Source organism: Ixodes scapularis, unplaced genomic scaffold (genome assembly GCF_016920785.2).
Source record: "Ixodes scapularis isolate PalLabHiFi unplaced genomic scaffold, ASM1692078v2 PGA_scaffold9__187_contigs__length_104089568, whole genome shotgun sequence".
In the NCBI taxonomy this organism is placed as follows: domain Eukaryota; kingdom Metazoa; phylum Arthropoda; class Arachnida; order Ixodida; family Ixodidae; genus Ixodes; species Ixodes scapularis.
The window spans coordinates 100386280-100405343 of NW_024609884.1; the positions used below are offsets into that span (position 1 = coordinate 100386280).

A 19064-nucleotide genomic window follows, 5' to 3' on the forward strand; every position below is an offset into this window, starting at 1 on the left:
TACTAAGAGCACACCTGAGTCGTAATAAACGAGTGCACGCCGTTGTGTCTCAGCAAGCACTCTCTCTCCGTTTGTACTTCGCGAGCGCTCCTCGTCCCCACCCCGCTCGGAACCAGATCGCCAGCATCAGGATTTTACTAAGAGCACACCTGAGTCGTAATAAACGAGTGCACGCCGTTGTGTCTCAGCAAGCACTCTCTCTCCGTTTGTACTTCGCGAGCGCTCCTCGTCCCCACCCCGCTCGGAACCAGATCGCCAGCATCAGGATTTTACTAAGAGCACACCTGAGTCGTAATAAACGAGTGCACGCCGTTGTGTCTCAGCAAGCACTCTCTCTCCGTTTGTACTTCGCGAGCGCTCCCCGTCCCCACCCCGCTCGGAACCAGATCGCCAGCATCAGGATTTTACTAAGAGCACACCTGAGTCGTAATAAACGAGTGCACGCCGTTGTGTCTCAGCAAGCACTCTCTCTCCGTTTGTACTTCGCGAGCGCTCCTCGTCCCCACCCCGCTCGGAACCAGATCGCCAGCATCAGGATTTTACTAAGAGCACACCTGAGTCGTAATAAACGAGTGCACGCCGTTGTGTCTCAGCAAGCACTCTCTCTCCGTTTGTACTTCGCGAGCGCTCCTCGTCCCCACCCCGCTCGGAACCAGATCGCCAGCATCAGGATTTTACTAAGAGCACACCTGAGTCGTAATAAACGAGTGCACGCCGTTGTGTCTCAGCAAGCACTCTCTCTCCGTTTGTACTTCGCGAGCGCTCCCCGTCCCCACCCCGCTCGGAACCAGATCGCCAGCATCAGGATTTTACTAAGAGCACACCTGAGTCGTAATAAACGAGTGCACGCCGTTGTGTCTCAGCAAGCACTCTCTCTCCGTTTGTACTTCGCGAGCGCTCCTCGTCCCCACCCCGCTCGGAACCAGATCGCCAGCATCAGGATTTTACTAAGAGCACACCTGAGTCGTAATAAACGAGTGCACGCCGTTGTGTCTCAGCAAGCACTCTCTCTCCGTTTGTACTTCGCGAGCGCTCCCCGTCCCCACCCCGCTCGGAACCAGATCGCCAGCATCAGGATTTTACTAAGAGCACACCTGAGTCGTAATAAACGAGTGCACGCCGTTGTGTCTCAGCAAGCACTCTCTCTCCGTTTGTACTTCGCGAGCGCTCCTCGTCCCCACCCCGCTCGGAACCAGATCGCCAGCATCAGGATTTTACTAAGAGCACACCTGAGTCGTAATAAACGAGTGCACGCCGTTGTGTCTCAGCAAGCACTCTCTCTCCGTTTGTACTTCGCGAGCGCTCCTCGTCCCCACCCCGCTCGGAACCAGATCGCCAGCATCAGGATTTTACTAAGAGCACACCTGAGTCGTAATAAACGAGTGCACGCCGTTGTGTCTCAGCAAGCACTCTCTCTCCGTTTGTACTTCGCGAGCGCTCCTCGTCCCCACCCCGCTCGGAACCAGATCGCCAGCATCAGGATTTTACTAAGAGCACACCTGAGTCGTAATAAACGAGTGCACGCCGTTGTGTCTCAGCAAGCACTCTCTCTCCGTTTGTACTTCGCGAGCGCTCCTCGTCCCCACCCCGCTCGGAACCAGATCGCCAGCATCAGGATTTTACTAAGAGCACACCTGAGTCGTAATAAACGAGTGCACGCCGTTGTGTCTCAGCAAGCACTCTCTCTCCGTTTGTACTTCGCGAGCGCTCCCCGTCCCCACCCCGCTCGGAACCAGATCGCCAGCATCAGGATTTTACTAAGAGCACACCTGAGTCGTAATAAACGAGTGCACGCCGTTGTGTCTCAGCAAGCACTCTCTCTCCGTTTGTACTTCGCGAGCGCTCCTCGTCCCCACCCCGCTCGGAACCAGATCGCCAGCATCAGGATTTTACTAAGAGCACACCTGAGTCGTAATAAACGAGTGCACGCCGTTGTGTCTCAGCAAGCACTCTCTCTCCGTTTGTACTTCGCGAGCGCTCCCCGTCCCCACCCCGCTCGGAACCAGATCGCCAGCATCAGGATTTTACTAAGAGCACACCTGAGTCGTAATAAACGAGTGCACGCCGTTGTGTCTCAGCAAGCACTCTCTCTCCGTTTGTACTTCGCGAGCGCTCCTCGTCCCCACCCCGCTCGGAACCAGATCGCCAGCATCAGGATTTTACTAAGAGCACACCTGAGTCGTAATAAACGAGTGCACGCCGTTGTGTCTCAGCAAGCACTCTCTCTCCGTTTGTACTTCGCGAGCGCTCCTCGTCCCCACCCCGCTCGGAACCAGATCGCCAGCATCAGGATTTTACTAAGAGCACACCTGAGTCGTAATAAACGAGTGCACGCCGTTGTGTCTCAGCAAGCACTCTCTCTCCGTTTGTACTTCGCGAGCGCTCCCCGTCCCCACCCCGCTCGGAACCAGATCGCCAGCATCAGGATTTTACTAAGAGCACACCTGAGTCGTAATAAACGAGTGCACGCCGTTGTGTCTCAGCAAGCACTCTCTCTCCGTTTGTACTTCGCAAGCGCTCCCCGTCCCCACCCCGCTCGGAACCAGATCGCCAGCATCAGGATTTTACTAAGAGCACACCTGAGTCGTAATAGACGAGTGCACGCCGTTGTGTCTCAGCAAGCACTCTCTCTCCGTTTGTACTTCGCGAGCGCTCCTCGTCCCCACCCCGCTCGGAACCAGATCGCCAGCATCAGGATTTTACTAAGAGCACACCTGAGTCGTAATAAACGAGTGCACGCCGTTGTGTCTCAGCAAGCACTCTCTCTCCGTTTGTACTTCGCGAGCGCTCCTCGTCCCCACCCCGCTCGGAACCAGATCGCCAGCATCAGGATTTTACTAAGAGCACACCTGAGTCGTAATAAACGAGTGCACGCCGTTGTGTCTCAGCAAGCACTCTCTCTCCGTTTGTACTTCGCGAGCGCTCCCCGTCCCCACCCCGCTCGGAACCAGATCGCCAGCATCAGGATTTTACTAAGAGCACACCTGAGTCGTAATAAACGAGTGCACGCCGTTGTGTCTCAGCAAGCACTCTCTCTCCGTTTGTACTTCGCGAGCGCTCCTCGTCCCCACCCCGCTCGGAACCAGATCGCCAGCATCAGGATTTTACTAAGAGCACACCTGAGTCGTAATAAACGAGTGCACGCCGTTGTGTCTCAGCAAGCACTCTCTCTCCGTTTGTACTTCGCGAGCGCTCCCCGTCCCCACCCCGCTCGGAACCAGATCGCCAGCATCAGGATTTTACTAAGAGCACACCTGAGTCGTAATAAACGAGTGCACGCCGTTGTGTCTCAGCAAGCACTCTCTCTCCGTTTGTACTTCGCGAGCGCTCCTCGTCCCCACCCCGCTCGGAACCAGATCGCCAGCATCAGGATTTTACTAAGAGCACACCTGAGTCGTAATAAACGAGTGCACGCCGTTGTGTCTCAGCAAGCACTCTCTCTCCGTTTGTACTTCGCGAGCGCTCCCCGTCCCCACCTCGCTCGGAACCAGATCGCCAGCATCAGGATTTTACTAAGAGCACACCTGAGTCGTAATAAACGAGTGCACGCCGTTGTGTCTCAGCAAGCCCTCTCTCTCCGTTTGTACTTCGCGAGCGCTCCCCGTCCCCACCCCGCTCGGAACCAGATCGCCAGCATCAGGATTTTACTAAGAGCACACCTGAGTCGTAATAAACGAGTGCACGCCGTTGTGTCTCAGCAAGCACTCTCTCTCCGTTTGTACTTCGCGAGCGCTCCCCGTCCCCACCCCGCTCGGAACCAGATCGCCAGCATCAGGATTTTACTAAGAGCACACCTGAGTCGTAATAAACGAGTGCACGCCGTTGTGTCTCAGCAAGCACTCTCTCTCCGTTTGTACTTCGCGAGCGCTCCCCGTCCCCACCCCGCTCGGAACCAGATCGCCAGCATCAGGATTTTACTAAGAGCACACCTGAGTCGTAATAAACGAGTGCACGCCGTTGTGTCTCAGCAAGCACTCTCTCTCCGTTTGTACTTCGCGAGCGCTCCCCGTCCCCACCCCGCTCGGAACCAGATCGCCAGCATCAGGATTTTACTAAGAGCACACCTGAGTCGTAATAAACGAGTGCACGCCGTTGTGTCTCAGCAAGCACTCTCTCTCCGTTTGTACTTCGCGAGCGCTCCTCGTCCCCACCCCGCTCGGAACCAGATCGCCAGCATCAGGATTTTACTAAGAGCACACCTGAGTCGTAATAAACGAGTGCACGCCGTTGTGTCTCAGCAAGCACTCTCTCTCCGTTTGTACTTCGCGAGCGCTCCCCGTCCCCACCCCGCTCGGAACCAGATCGCCAGCATCAGGATTTTACTAAGAGCACACCTGAGTCGTAATAAACGAGTGCACGCCGTTGTGTCTCAGCAAGCACTCTCTCTCCGTTTGTACTTCGCGAGCGCTCCCCGTCCCCACCCCGCTCGGAACCAGATCGCCAGCATCAGGATTTTACTAAGAGCACACCTGAGTCGTAATAAACGAGTGCACGCCGTTGTGTCTCAGCAAGCACTCTCTCTCCGTTTGTACTTCGCGAGCGCTCCCCGTCCCCACCCCGCTCGGAACCAGATCGCCAGCATCAGGATTTTACTAAGAGCACACCTGAGTCGTAATAAACGAGTGCACGCCGTTGTGTCTCAGCAAGCACTCTCTCTCCGTTTGTACTTCGCGAGCGCTCCCCGTCCCCACCCCGCTCGGAACCAGATCGCCAGCATCAGGATTTTACTAAGAGCACACCTGAGTCGTAATAAACGAGTGCACGCCGTTGTGTCTCAGCAAGCACTCTCTCTCCGTTTGTACTTCGCGAGCGCTCCCCGTCCCCACCCCGCTCGGAACCAGATCGCCAGCATCAGGATTTTACTAAGAGCACACCTGAGTCGTAATAAACGAGTGCACGCCGTTGTGTCTCAGCAAGCACTCTCTCTCCGTTTGTACTTCGCGAGCGCTCCTCGTCCCCACCCCGCTCGGAACCAGATCGCCAGCATCAGGATTTTACTAAAGCACACCTGAGTCGTAATAAACGAGTGCACGCCGTTGTGTCTCAGCAAGCACTCTCTCTCCGTTTGTACTTCGCGAGCGCTCCCCGTCCCCACCCCGCTCGGAACCAGATCGCCAGCATCAGGATTTTACTAAGAGCACACCTGAGTCGTAATAAACGAGTGCACGCCGTTGTGTCTCAGCAAGCACTCTCTCTCCGTTTGTACTTCGCGAGCGCTCCCCGTCCCCACCCCGCTCGGAACCAGATCGCCAGCATCAGGATTTTACTAAGAGCACACCTGAGTCGTAATAAACGAGTGCACGCCGTTGTGTCTCAGCAAGCACTCTCTCTCCGTTTGTACTTCGCGAGCGCTCCCCGTCCCCACCCCGCTCGGAACCAGATCGCCAGCATCAGGATTTTACTAAGAGCACACCTGAGTCGTAATAAACGAGTGCACGCCGTTGTGTCTCAGCAAGCACTCTCTCTCCGTTTGTACTTCGCGAGCGCTCCCCGTCCCCACCCCGCTCGGAACCAGATCGCCAGCATCAGGATTTTACTAAGAGCACACCTGAGTCGTAATAAACGAGTGCACGCCGTTGTGTCTCAGCAAGCACTCTCTCTCCGTTTGTACTTCGCGAGCGCTCCTCGTCCCCACCCCGCTCGGAACCAGCCCAGGCAGCACAAGATATTGTGCCGACATTGGTCTCAGCATGGTTAAGGTGGCCCCATATGGGCCCAGCTTGACCAGTCTAGAGCCAGCATTCATGATGCCGTCACTAAACTGGCTACATGACGGCAACATTGGCCGTTTCTGCCAGCGTCCAACCAATATTGCGGCATCCCGGCTACATGACGGCAACATTGGCCGTTTCTGCCAGCTTACAAAAGATATTGCTCCATCCCGGCTACATGACGGCAACATTGGCCGTTTCTGCTAGCTTCCAAAAGATATTGCTGCATCCCGGCCACATGACGGCCACATGACGGCAACATTTGCTGTTTCTGCCAGCTTCCAAAATATATTGCTGAAAATATATGAAGTTCTATATCGGGCTCTGTTTTGCAACCACCGAATGACGGCACTGCACCAGCCAAGTCGCGGCAACATCGCCGGGATTCTTCTATATGTACTAGGAATATTTAGACACATAAGCATTTTTGCCTATAAAACCTTAACCATCGGACTTTAAAACCTGAAGTGATTGATGTTTCTTTCATCTTCGAGCGCTGCTTTTAGGCGTCCGTTTCTGGCTTGAGCGGCGTTGCCGTCGGCGTAACAGTAAAGCGTCGGCGTAACACATTTTCGTGACGCGCCACAAAAAAGCGTTACGCCGACGTGTTACGCGACGCGTCACGAAAAAGTGTTACGCGACGCCGACGCGTTACGCGACGCGTCACGAAAAAGTGTTAGGCGACGCCGACGCGTTACGCGACGCGTCACGAAAAAGTGTTACGCGACGCCGACGCGTCACGAAAAAGCGTTACGTGGAAACGTTACGCGACGCCGAGGCGTCACGAAAAAGCGTTACGCTGACGCCGAGGCGTCGTGGAACGCATCGTCATAACGTTTTTTTGGGACGCCTTGGCCTCGGCGTCGCGTAACGCTTTTTCGTAACACCTTGGCGTCGCGTAAGGCGTCCGCATAACGCTTTTTCGTGACGCGTTGGCGTGATGCTTCTTCGTGACGCCTCGGCGTCGCGTAACACGTTTTCGTGACGCGTCGGCGTAACGCTTGTTTGTGACACCTCGGCGTCGTGTAACGCGTCGGCATAACGCTTTTTCGTGATGCGTCGGCGTAGCGCTTTTTCGTGACACGTCAGCGTCGCGTAACGCTTTTTCGTCACGCCTTTGCGTCGCGTAACGAAAAAGCGTTACGCCGACGGCGACCGTAACGCTAGCCGTAACGCGTCGGCGTGACGCGTCGCCGTCGGCGTAACCGCGCGGTGCATTATGGGAAACGTGCCATAATGCACCAGGGTGCCGCGCGTGTTGCATTATGGGACGTCTCCCACAATGCACCAAGCGAGAGGGAGGAGGAGGAGAAGGGGGAGGAGGGAGGAGGAGGAGGGACAAGGATGAAAAAGAGGCAGGAGGAAGAGGGCTCCCCCCGCCTCCCCTCTACCTACGTCACTGGTGTATGAAAATCTCAAAATAACCCGCTGTTACTGTGCCCCGCAACTCGGTCAAAGCTTCAGACAAAAAAAAAAAAATAGAAATACAAATAATTTTTAAGCAAAACATAAAAACTCAAAACAAATATCCAATAATTAATTAAGATATTGCATATCCTCACATATAAAAAAAAATCAAGTTAAATTAAGATGTCGAACACCCTGTTCCTTTTTTTTCTTTTTTGCATTTAAGTTGACGTAGATTTCAGTCAGCAAACAAAGGTTATCATGGAACGTATAACAGGAGAAGAAGCTGGGACATTATGTCTGCTCGCCCAACAAATTGACTTCAAACTGCGTAGAGAACAAGATAACTCCAGTAATGGCTGGCCACGGTAGCGACACCGGCCACCGAAATATAAACTGCAGTAGAGTTGGGTCGAAACCGAAACTATATGCCGCAGTCGTATACTTGTCTGATCCAAAGCCACAGCCAATCCAAAGTCCAATCCAAAGCCACAAGCAGCTTCTGGAGTCTGGATTCTTTTCCGTCCCGTCCGTGCAGACAAAGGCCTGTTTGAACCTTCAACGTGCGTGGGTCAAATGATTGTTCAGGTAAGTTTTCTCGATTTCATATTCATAATGCATGCCCGAAGAGTATCATCTACATGAGCTGGATAATCTTCCGAGCACCGTAGCTTACGTTGCCACCGTAATTCGGATGATATTTAACTTTTTTCGACGCTTGAGCGGTCTCCGCGATTTCGTGTCGCGTCGCAGTTCTGAGTGATGCTGGCTGCCATCGGGAAACGATCGCTATCGCTTGTGGAGGCTGTTCGTTCAAGCCTTGCGTAAATGCTAGCCGCTATCTTGAGAATCCCGCGAATGTTCTGCGATACCGGAGCACTGCAGAGACGCTGATCAGATTGGTTCGAAAGTTCGCGTTGCTATCGGCGAGCCCTTCGGACACGCTGTAAGTGCCGGGCGCGCTAAACTGAGCTGTGCTGTCAAACGCTTGGATGCGGATCTTAGAACGAACGCCTTGAATGTGTTCGGGACGGCGACACGCGTGAAGAATTTGATGGTTTTTACTTTGACGTGTCGTCTCGTCCTTTCTCACGCTTGCGACAACGTATCTCGGTCAGCGCGCGCTGGCTTTTTGAGCTGCATCCAGCGGGATGGCGCGGTTGGGGTGCTGGCGTTTAGCGGGTTTCAGCGGGTTGTTAGGACACGCTCCAAGCTGGGCGTCGTCGTAGCGCTCGCGTACGGCGTGTGCCCCGCGCCGGCCTGCTCTGCGTGTCGTCGGTGTTCAGGCGCGCGGGCCTAGAGTTGCTTAAAAGTGTTGACAGGACCCTGTTAAGCTCGTCACTTCCGTTGTTTTCTCCCTTACGGGCCCTGCATATATGTCTAGCCTTGCGAGCCACCCAGAGTACTACTACTGTAGCTAATGAAGATTATTATTGTTTGCCTTAATGGCGTTTTAGTTTACCCCGGTCATATTTGTGACTTCTAGAACCCGGGGGTGCACACATACTTTACATGGCTGAGGAAAGAGGTTATATGTAAGCAGTGATAGAGTGCAGGCGAGCTGGTAATTAATCGACATCTTGTAAACCCTGAGATGTTTGTTCGTTTTTTTAGCGTTCCCCATATCAGTGTTTACAAGATATAGGTTATATGATTTGACTAAAATGCTCAAGAAAGTTGCAGTGTAAAAATTGCACACCTGGCAGGTGCTCTCGCTTGTACAGTGGACAGCTCGCAATGAAAACTCACACGGCTGTCCCTTTCCGCACTCCGAAAACGGAAGCTTTACCATGGTCAGCACATTAACATTCTGTGGTGCTTAGCTGGTGAAGGCAGTAATGTAGGAAGGGGGAGGGGGGCGGCAAGCAAACAATTTTCAAGATGCAATTGCTCCCCCCCCCCCCCCCCCCCCCACCCCACGCAGACACACACAGATGTTCAAAACTTCCGCTGCTGCCACACCCAAAACTACTATGACATCTATTGTCTACCTACAAACGTGCACATCATTCTATTAAAAAAAAAAAAAAAATCTACAGTAACAAATGGCCGGGGACCAGTGGCGTACCACCTTGTTTTTGAGTGAGGGCAAACTACACTCCCCCCCCCCCCCCCCCGAGCCGGGGGGGCGGTGCCCTTGGTATCCCTTCAGCGCCGCCGGCCAGTGTTTGCCCTGCCCAGTGGCAGCTGTTTAAGGGGGGGGGGGTCTGCAAAACACATTCCTTGCCCCTCACCCCCCTCCCCCCCCCCCCGGTTGGTACGCCCATGCCAGGGACTTTTCAAGCATTCCCTCATCTAGTAGTGTTGAAAATGTTCAGAAGACGTGTATAGTCTTGTGCTGAGGTCATGGGGGCAGTGGCATAGGAAAGGGGGGTTCTTTTTTTTAATAATATTGTTTACTGGAAATGACTTATTTTCCTGCAGTTCCCCCCCCCCCCCCCCCCCTTTTCCTATGCCACTGCCCCCATCACCTAAGCACAAGACAATACACGTCAGAAATTGCACGCTGCTCTAGTTCCTTTTTTTTCTTTCGTCAATAAAAATATTTAACCCTACAAAAAAAAAAAAATCATCGCCAGAACTTTTTTTCTTTTCTTTCCTTTTTTTTTGGGGGGGGGGGGGGTGGGGTGATGTGTTTGGGATTCTCTAAGTTTTGGAGTGGGTACAAGATACCCACCCCTTTCCCCTAACCCCTCCCTCCCCCTGCGACAAACACATACACATACATTGATCGCCTGTGTCCGATCCCTGTGGCGTGAGTACCGTTTAATCTGAAGCGCACCACCCAATGCTAATTAATTTTGTTTTAATAGAAGCAAAAACATTTGCTTGAAATTATTATAATTCTGAAACCAGAACCACCAATATTTTTATAAACTCGTCGAGGCTCAAAGCCAGTGTCATTCACAACACAAAGTTGAGAACTTCTAAACCACTCTGTTCATAGCGCGACAAAATCGCACCACACGCAAAGTGCAGATAAATAAAATCCAACGCACTCAACGGCTTCGTGCCAACGCCTTCGTACCCTAATCTCCTAGTACCCCCGTACAGCGTCCGCGCCTCCGCACGCAATCCGCACTCACACTAGAGTCTACTCACACACTTTGAGTGCGGATAAGAATCCAACACAATCCGCACTCTGAGTGCGGTTAAGAATCCAAGATTATTCACACTCGGAGTGCGGATTAGAATCCACCACTATCCACACTCGGTGTGCGAATAGGGACAGCCACAAGCCAACTCCCACACCTGCCAGGCGCTCTCGCTTGCACAGTGGAGACACATTCAAATCAAGGAGATCCAGCTTTAAATGCGAAGGCTTCCTACTTCAACTTTTAAATACTTGAGGTTCTGTTAAAGTTGAAGGGAGTCTGTTAAAGCATTTTTGGAACCATGTCCGAAACCCAGTGCTGGGTACAATTTTAGTCTAAAAGGATGGTCCACACTGTTGCTACCCGCTAGGACTGAGTCTGACAAAACCAGTCTTCAAGTCTCTTGTGACAGCTTATGATCGTGCTGCGCAGCAGCAATGTTATTTGTAAGCAACTTAAAACCCTGTAATGTTCAACTTGGTCATAGACGGTTGCAACAGTGTGAACCAGCTTTAACACCTTAGGTGAATGTAATCAGCAGTAGCTTCAGGATAAACTTGCGCATTGTACTACCCCAAAGTATTCTGACCACATCTCCGGTGTTGATTCTTGATTTCTATCCCAGCACTACAGAGCACGTCAAAAGGCTTGTTGATTGCTGTGCATGTGCCTATCAAGCGAGCTGTGCTATTTTGAGGTGGTGTTTAATTTGTTTTGAAGTTCCCGGGATCTTTTAAGGCACCGCTAGGTATCTACGCTCCACATGCACACTGTTCTTAATACAATTACTTCATGCAGAAGTTAATTTTTCTTATTTGGTTGAGTTTAATGGTGGTGTCGTCATGGTCTTTGCACTGTCGACGACAAGAGAAGCGTCATGTTGCACTTGTTCTTTTGTTGATCCGTGAAGCAAGTTCTGGTTTCTTTTTTGTTCCAGAATGTCAGTCTGAGTCTTATTCATGATGTTGCAGGAAGTCTGTATGATGACGAAAAAACTGCAGGTGACTAGAAGCTGCCGATGAGCTGCCAGTCCGGATGGCAGCTATCAACACGGCAAGGACCTGCAGGCGCATCAGCTCTCCTCCCGTTCCTCTACTGCCATTGGAGACAGGATGCTTTGTAAAAGGTGAAACAGGGCCCTTGCACTGCTTCCACAGCGCCCTGCTGGATTTATCTCACATTTTGATTTTCAAAACAAACAACATTACAAACTGTAAAATACCGAACAAACGCCCACTCTAAATTGGAGATAATCATAGAGAGCTGGGGGTTGAGCACTTGGTAGGTACGATAGTTGTTAAGTGTTCATGGTGCCTTGCTTGGTCTGTGCACGGAATTACGAATAGCTGCATTTGCGGAGCTAGTTAATTATGCAAACAAAAAAACAAAGCGTGACTTTTTTTATTTTTTGACAAAGAAGCATTCTGAAAAGTGTTTGATTAGCATTGGCTGTTACTAAAGCCTTCAATTTACTCTTCCGAGTTAGAACAAAAGAGCAACCCATCTTTTCTTGTACACCACTTTCTGTGGCAATAAAAAGAAAGCTAGGGGGGGGGGGGGGGGAAGGCAGGTGCAAATGGCTCTGTGTTAGCGCACCACATAGTTCTGAACTTCTTTTGGTCTCGGTTTGAGTTTGGGTTTTGGCATGTCAACCACGCAGTTGCTAGAGTGCATCTCTTTTGTACGAGGGTTGCAGTTGAGGGAGTTGGAATTGGGATTGCCGAGCATGGCAGGCACATTCACATCTCTTTACTTTCGGGTTACCCTGCACTGCCCGAAGGCATTATTGCAGGGGGGGTGAGGGGAGGGGGAGGTATGTAGTCAGTCGTGAAGGTAGAAATACGCCCGTGCATATGTACCAAAAAAACAAAAAAAACAAGAAATGCAGGCACACAGGTAAACACATTCAAAAACAAAAGAGAGCCCAGAATAAGATAAAAGCCACATTGGTTGCTCACATTCTATAGTCAGTGACAGGTCAATAAGGAAGTGGAAGCTGCTCCCACCTTTTTCCACTATAGCAGACTGAACCCTGGAGAGGAGGCGCCCTCCTTTCCAGCGTTTGCTCTGCTAAAGGGGAAAGAGGTGGGAGGAGCTTTCACTTCATTCTTGACCTGTCACCGACTATAGGTACCTGCCAACGTTCCATGTTTTTGGACGTAAGCCAACACTTCGACCAGTAGGATGAATTGGGCTGTTGTATATTGGGTGTATCAAGGAGCGGCCAGGCTCTTTAAATCGACTGCAAAATTCGGTTTCTTAACCTATCACACTACGACTTTGTGCAGCGTTGCTCAGGGATGGTGCAGTTTTTTTGTAAAATTTGCAAAGAGCGAACTTACCTGAGGAAAAGAGTAAAGAAAGAAAAAGGCTTAGCTCCTATGGAAATGCGACGAAGCCAAAGGTCTTCAAACAATATGGCGCCGTTTCACTAGAGAGACAAAAGATGGCACAAGGGGTCACGACGCCAACTGCGCCAACGTACGAGCATACGGCGCCGAAAGCTGGCGTCTTTAGCAGACAATCTTTTCGACTCAAAAGTGGCACGAGCTTTTCTGATATCAGTTGCCAATGCATTATTTTATCATCCTTACTGATAAAACATATTGAATGGACACATAATCGATTAGAAAAGTGGTTTGTTGGGATATTTTGACTGTTTTTTTTGGAGTATTGATGTCATCTGCTTTGCAGTTCCTTGTTGTTACCGCTCCTGTTTTTGTTTCTGCGACTGTCGCCGCCTGCGGAATGCACTCTACTTTTGAGTTGAAAAGATTGTCTGCTAAAGACGCCAGCTTTCGGTTCCGTATGCTCGTTCGTTGGCGCAGTTGGCATTGTGGCCGCTTGCGCCATCTCTTGTCTCCCGTGCGAAATGGTGCCGTATTGTTTGAAAACCTTTGCCTTCGCCGCATTTCCATAGGAGCTAAGCCTTTTTCTTTCTTTACTCTTTCCTCAGGTAAGTTTGCTCTTTGCAAATTTTACAAAAAAGTGCACCATCTGTGGGCAACGCTGCACAAGTCATAGCGCGATAGGTTAAGAAACCGAATTTTCCGGTCAATTTAAAGAGCCTGGCGACTCCTTGATACACCCAGTAGTTACCACATATGTGTGCAGGTCACTCATGCAGTTGTTAATGACCATTGGTACCCAACTCAACCTCGTGCAGGGTGTCTATGAACTGGAAAAATGGTAATGTTGAGGAAGTTGACGATTGCAAAAGCCTGAAGATTTCCACCCTAATCACCATCGATCAAAGATATTCAGCCTTCCTTTGTCTGAATGTCGGCAAAAGACACGTGTGGTGTGACACATCAACCTTCCTACTCAGGAACTCAGCCAGCTTGCCAATGTAAATCTCTGCTTGGAAACTATAGTCTTGGGAGAATCCAGAGATACAATTTATCTCGAAATGTATGAAAAACACAAACTTCTGTACTCTAAATGAAGTGCTGCTGCTTATGGCAGATTTGTGGAATGGTTTCATTGTGCGACAGGTTGTCTCTAGAGCTACCCATTTGCTCCTGAATGGACTTTCCATGGGATTTTTTTACAGGCTGTGAACATCATGGCTATTAAGGTAGTTTCTGCTGCGGGGAAGAGAATATCCCTCAGCTTGACAGTCCACAGAAGCTTTAGCAGCCAGGATTTTGGATGTTGCGAGAGCAATGACGTTTGCCTTTAGCTCATATTTTTTGCCAGAAGTTGTACAACCAACCGCCAGGGTTGTCTCATCCGACAGCAGGACATGCCGGCTACTGTGGCGTCATTTAATGCTGTCGCTTAGAGACCACCTTTAATGAGTGGGTGGTATAGAATGCTAGAACGCAGAGGTGCATTCCAGACACCATGCAGTAGCATCTGCTGCTGGGATGTTCTGATTGGTTCTCATTGCAGTCATTACAATTTTCAGATTGTTTCTTTTCTTCAGTGGGAGCTCAGGAAGGTGGCACTGTGCACAGAGGGACAGAGTGGCTGACACTGAGCTGCCCAAGACAACCTGCTGGCTCTCGTGACCATCTCCGAATGCCTCTGGATGGGCTAATTGACAGGCGTGCCTGGACATTTATAAACGGTAAACACAATCTAGACTACATTTGAATTACGCCTTGGTCTAACTGCTGTTGCCAGGATACCGTGTTTGGCTGCTAGAATTGAACTGGATATGCTAAGTGGCACATGTTGCCAAGTAAGGACACGCTGGGACGCTTATCCACAAACTGCGTTTCCCAGTCCATGAGCCACCAAAGACCCAGCCGAAGAGATCCCGAGTCAAGTCAAAGTTTTCTGTTAATCTTGCTAGTAGCAGCGTCATAGTCGTTAATTAAAATGTCGGTGTTGCCCCGCTCATTGCGGCAAACCGAACAAAGCAGAGCGAAAGAACGGAGATAAAGACTACCAAAAGTGACGTCATTAGCAGGGTCCGACAACCCTTGCTTGCCAATAGGCTGACTTTGGGATGCCAACAATGATGTCACGAAGCTTTGGACAGGTTACAAGTGGAAGAAAGGCTCAGAGCATGCCCTGCTATAATTGCTGCACATATTCAAAATAAATGCAGTTTACGTTGACTTTTGCCCAAGTTTAGTGCAATTACTGAATTAACGAGCCAAAATGCTATGTAAGTCTGCTCCTAACTCAGATTTCTTACAAAGTGCTTCAAGCTCCCTTTAATGCTAGTTTGACTTATTTGCACAAGCCTGTGCCAGTGCACAAACTAGAACCTATACATTGCTGTACTATTTTACATTTAATGCACTGCCAAAGGAAAAGGTTCAGATTCCATTAAGCCCAAGAAGCTAAGCCATTAATTTGAATGTGACATACAGTACACTCTCATTATTTCAAACTCCAGGAAGCCACGAATTTTGCATGAATTATCAAAAGCTCAAATTATCAGAAGTTCATCTAAATATGTTGCAAGATAAATTATGATTTTCTATATGGATGGCTACACATAGAAAGCAGATATTTCATGATTTCCTCTGCACAGGCCCATTAATCATAAGCTGGTATGCCATTCATGAAACATTGGTAAAATTTATGACACAAGTTTATTCGACCCTCAAAAATGTTGTTTATCAGGGACTGTTTAGACAGCACATCACACCTCAAAACAAAATTAAGTTTGTTCAACCAGAAAAAAAGTTGTCTATTAGGTACTGTTAAGCAGGGACCCATGAGTAATGGAAACGGGCATTGTGCTGCAGTTTCTATAGCAACTTGCGTGAACACTGCGATATAAAGCCATGCCGCCACATCACAGCATCCTTGCAAATTGATATGGAAACTGCCGCGCGGCGCCCGTTTTTGCCGCTCATGCGTCCTCTGCTTCAGAGACTTATATAGAGATAGTTTAACCATTCATTTGGATGTATAGAAGGCAAATGAGGAGGCGCCTTTCGCTTAAGGTGGGCTGGGCGTGTTCCAGAGCATTTTCACAAATTTGTATGTGGCCAACCAGCAGCCGTGCATAATATCCTGGCAGTGGTTGTGAGAAACAGAATTAATGAGCTCGTCAGAGTAACTCTCGGTGACTGGGGTGCAGTGATGTTTTGATCGTGGTCATGCAAAGTCATGGTGGAAGATATAGAAAATATAAAAAACGTGCGCAACCAGCTGAACGATTGACGTAATCCGTACACCAGGCGTCGAAGCGGTCAGACTCCATTTGAGCAAAACAGAAATCAAGCGGAACATTAGTCTCCTACATCTACTTGCATAACCAGAATCGAAACAATGCGTGCACCATATTTTCAACCATGGAGAGTTACTACAATTAACTCTTAGGCACTTATCAAAACCGTTTCTCACTACCGTAGCTAGGGGATTATTTTCAGCTTCTGGTTGGCCACGAGAGATTGTCGAACCCTCTATCTGCGTCTGATGCAGGCCTTGGCTCTGCTTGCTCCTTTCATATACCAAGATCTATATGTACGGCTCTGCTCTGCTTTAGCCCTGTAGAGTGTGCTTTTTACTGAGCACCAGTGCACCGCAGGAAAACAAAGCCTGTGAAAGCAAGCTTCACAGGTGCTGCTTCTCCGCAGTGCACCGCTGCTCGGAAAGAAGTGCACTCAATGGGGCCGCGAGAACAAAAAGTATGGATTACACGAAAACGTCGTTCAAATTAAGCGGCTTATGAATACATTGAAAACGTAGTGGGACAGCCCAAGTTTTGAAATTTGTTTGACTTAACCAGAGGTATTATATCTCCGAGTTTGAATTATCGCGAGCCTACTGTATACTCTAAAGGAGATATGGCTCACTTGATTGTGCTTAATATCACTGAATGGTTATGCAAATTTTAATTTGCTAGTTTTATTTCTCAAGCACATGTTGTGTTGGGTATTCAAATCAATGCAAATTTTTACTTTGGTTCAATTTATGGGAGGTTTGTTTTAGATATCATGTGCAGTAGAAAGGTGGGGAGCTGGGCTAGGTAGTAAACACGTTGCTTGCTGATGTTAACCATGTATGTCATATACAGCTTGTTGTGATTGTGTATTGATTTCGAATCCTCTTCTGCTCTTTATTTCAGGCTGCTCTTATATGCACCATGAAGATATCGAAGAGGTCTCCAATTGAAGGACAACTATAAGCACAAACATGGAGGGGCATCTAGATGGCAAGCGCAAGGACAACTGTAATGTAAAATTTCTCCCAACTTAAAGCAAGGCATGCCTTCTTCCAATAAAGGCATTGTGGCAAAACTTCTTAATTGGTTCAGCTGTCATCTCTACGAACAGCTGATCTCACACAAACAAAATCCTGGCAATGAGTAGTAGAGGTTGTGTGCTCTTTTTCTTCAGTAGTGTTGACGATTGGGCTAGTTGGTCATTCATATTAGCGGAAAACAAACAGTGCAAGGACAAGGACAGAGTAGAAGGCGGCAGACAGACACAGCGCTGTGTCTGTCTACCGCCTTCTACTCTGTCCTTTTCCTTGCGCTGTTTGTTTTCCTCTTTTTCTTGTTGAACTCTTGTTGTTTTGTGTAAGGATAAAAAATTATACAAGTTAGTATATTGAATGACAGAGCCTATGAACTCTCCATACCAATCCATACCTCAAAAGTTTCATGTGACTTCGGCTTGCTTGAGCATGGAAGCTGTTTGCACTATATAACGGAGCACTAGACCTTTCTGTCTTCTTGAAGCCCGTAGCTACGAGCCATCCGCACCAATCCTGCACCTCCGATATGTCAGGAGGCACCCCTGGGAAAGGTATAGCCCTCCCAGGGGAGTCGCCTGATGTGTCGGAGGTGCGGGTGGTACGGATGGCTCGTAACTTTGGCCTTATCTAAGGCCGAAAGGTATAGTGCTTCATTATTTAGTGCCGACAGCTTTCATAATTCCTACGGATAGGCCTCCGTAGTGAGCTACAGACATTTTGGCATTTTACGAAATTATGTGCCTTGTTTTTAACAGACTGTTTGGTTTCTAGATTACGGGAAACCATGCTGGCACTATGGAACCCGCAACTTTTACCCATAAAATTGAGTGACATTTTTTTGCAGTGCTGCCATACCCCTTGTCCAAGTCGAAGATGGTCAGACATCTTCAATTCCCACTAAAATGAAGCATCCGTTTTCATTGAAAATAAAGAGTTTCACATTTGATGTCGGAGTACGTCATTCGCATTCTTACGTATTTCAAGAAGACATTTAAATCCCAAAATGGTTCAACGATAACGGCCACAAAACATTTTGAAAGACGGCTGTAAAACGGTTTCGAAAGACGGCCAAAAAACGGTTGACGACATCGGTCACAAAACGGTTGGCGATATCGGTCTCAAAACTTTCCCCGTGATCGGTTCAAGTTATTGGACCGATCTGGAGCCGGGGTGCAAATCATTATTGGACCGTCATTTCCTAAAACTTTGACCGATATTTGTCCGTTATTGGTCCAATATTTTTGTGCTGCCTGGGAGATCGCCAGCATCAGGATTTTACTAAGAGCACACCTGAGTCGTAATAAACGAGTGCACGCCGTTGTGTCTCAGCAAGCACTCTCTCTCCGTTTGTACTTCGCGAGCGCTCCCCGTCCCCACCCCGCTCGGAACCAGATCGCCAGCATCAGGATTTTACTAAGAGCACACCTGAGTCGTAATAAACGAGTGCACGCCGTTGTGTCTCAGCAAGCACTCTCTCTCCGTTTGTACTTCGCGAGCGCTCCCCGTCCCCACCCCGCTCGGAACCAGATCGCCAGCATCAGGATTTTACTAAGAGCACACCTGAGTCGTAATAAACGAGTGCACGCCGTTGTGTCTCAGCAAGCACTCTCTCTCCGTTTGTACTTCGCGAGCGCTCCCCGTCCCCACCCCGCTCGGAACCAGATCGCCAGCATCAGGATTTTACTAAGAGCACACCTGAGTCGTAATAAACGAGTGCACGCCGTTGTGTCTCAGCAAGCACTCTCTCTCCGTTTGTACTTCGCGAGCGCTCCCCGTCCCCACCCCGCTCGGAACCAGATCGCCAGCATCAGGATTTTACTAAGAGCACACCTGAGTCGTAATAAACGAGTGCACGCCGTTGTGTCTCAGCAAGCACTCTCTCTCCGTTTGTGCTTCGCGAGCGCTCCCCGTCCCCACCCCGCTCGGAACCAGATCGCCAGCATCAGGATTTTACTAAGAGCACACCTGAGTCGTAATAAACGAGTGCACGCCGTTGTGTCTCAGCAAGCACTCTCTCTCCGTTTGTACTTCGCGAGCGCTCCTCGTCCCCACCCCGCTCGGAACCAGATCGCCAGCATCAGGATTTTACTAAGAGCACACCTGAGTCGTAATAAACGAGTGCACGCCGTTGTGTCTCAGCAAGCACTCTCTCTCCGTTTGTACTTCGCGAGCGCTCCCCGTCCCC

The 19064-nt window shown here is 49.6% G+C and overlaps 1 long non-coding RNA gene across 3 annotated transcripts; it reads left to right on the plus strand.

Moving 5' to 3' along the window:
* The first annotated feature begins 7485 nt into the window (after positions 1–7485).
* Positions 7486–16808, plus strand: LOC121045629. Of its 3 annotated transcripts, none has more exons than XR_005797819.2 (4): positions 7486–7706; positions 11185–11339; positions 14124–14285; positions 16749–16808. It is a non-coding gene; the product is annotated as an uncharacterized LOC121045629 (long non-coding RNA). The 3 variants fall into 3 exon arrangements; XR_005797818.2 differs by having other exon boundaries at positions 14142–14285; XR_006076761.1 differs by having other exon boundaries at positions 11215–11339.
* Positions 16809–19064: the final 2256 nt, after the last annotated feature.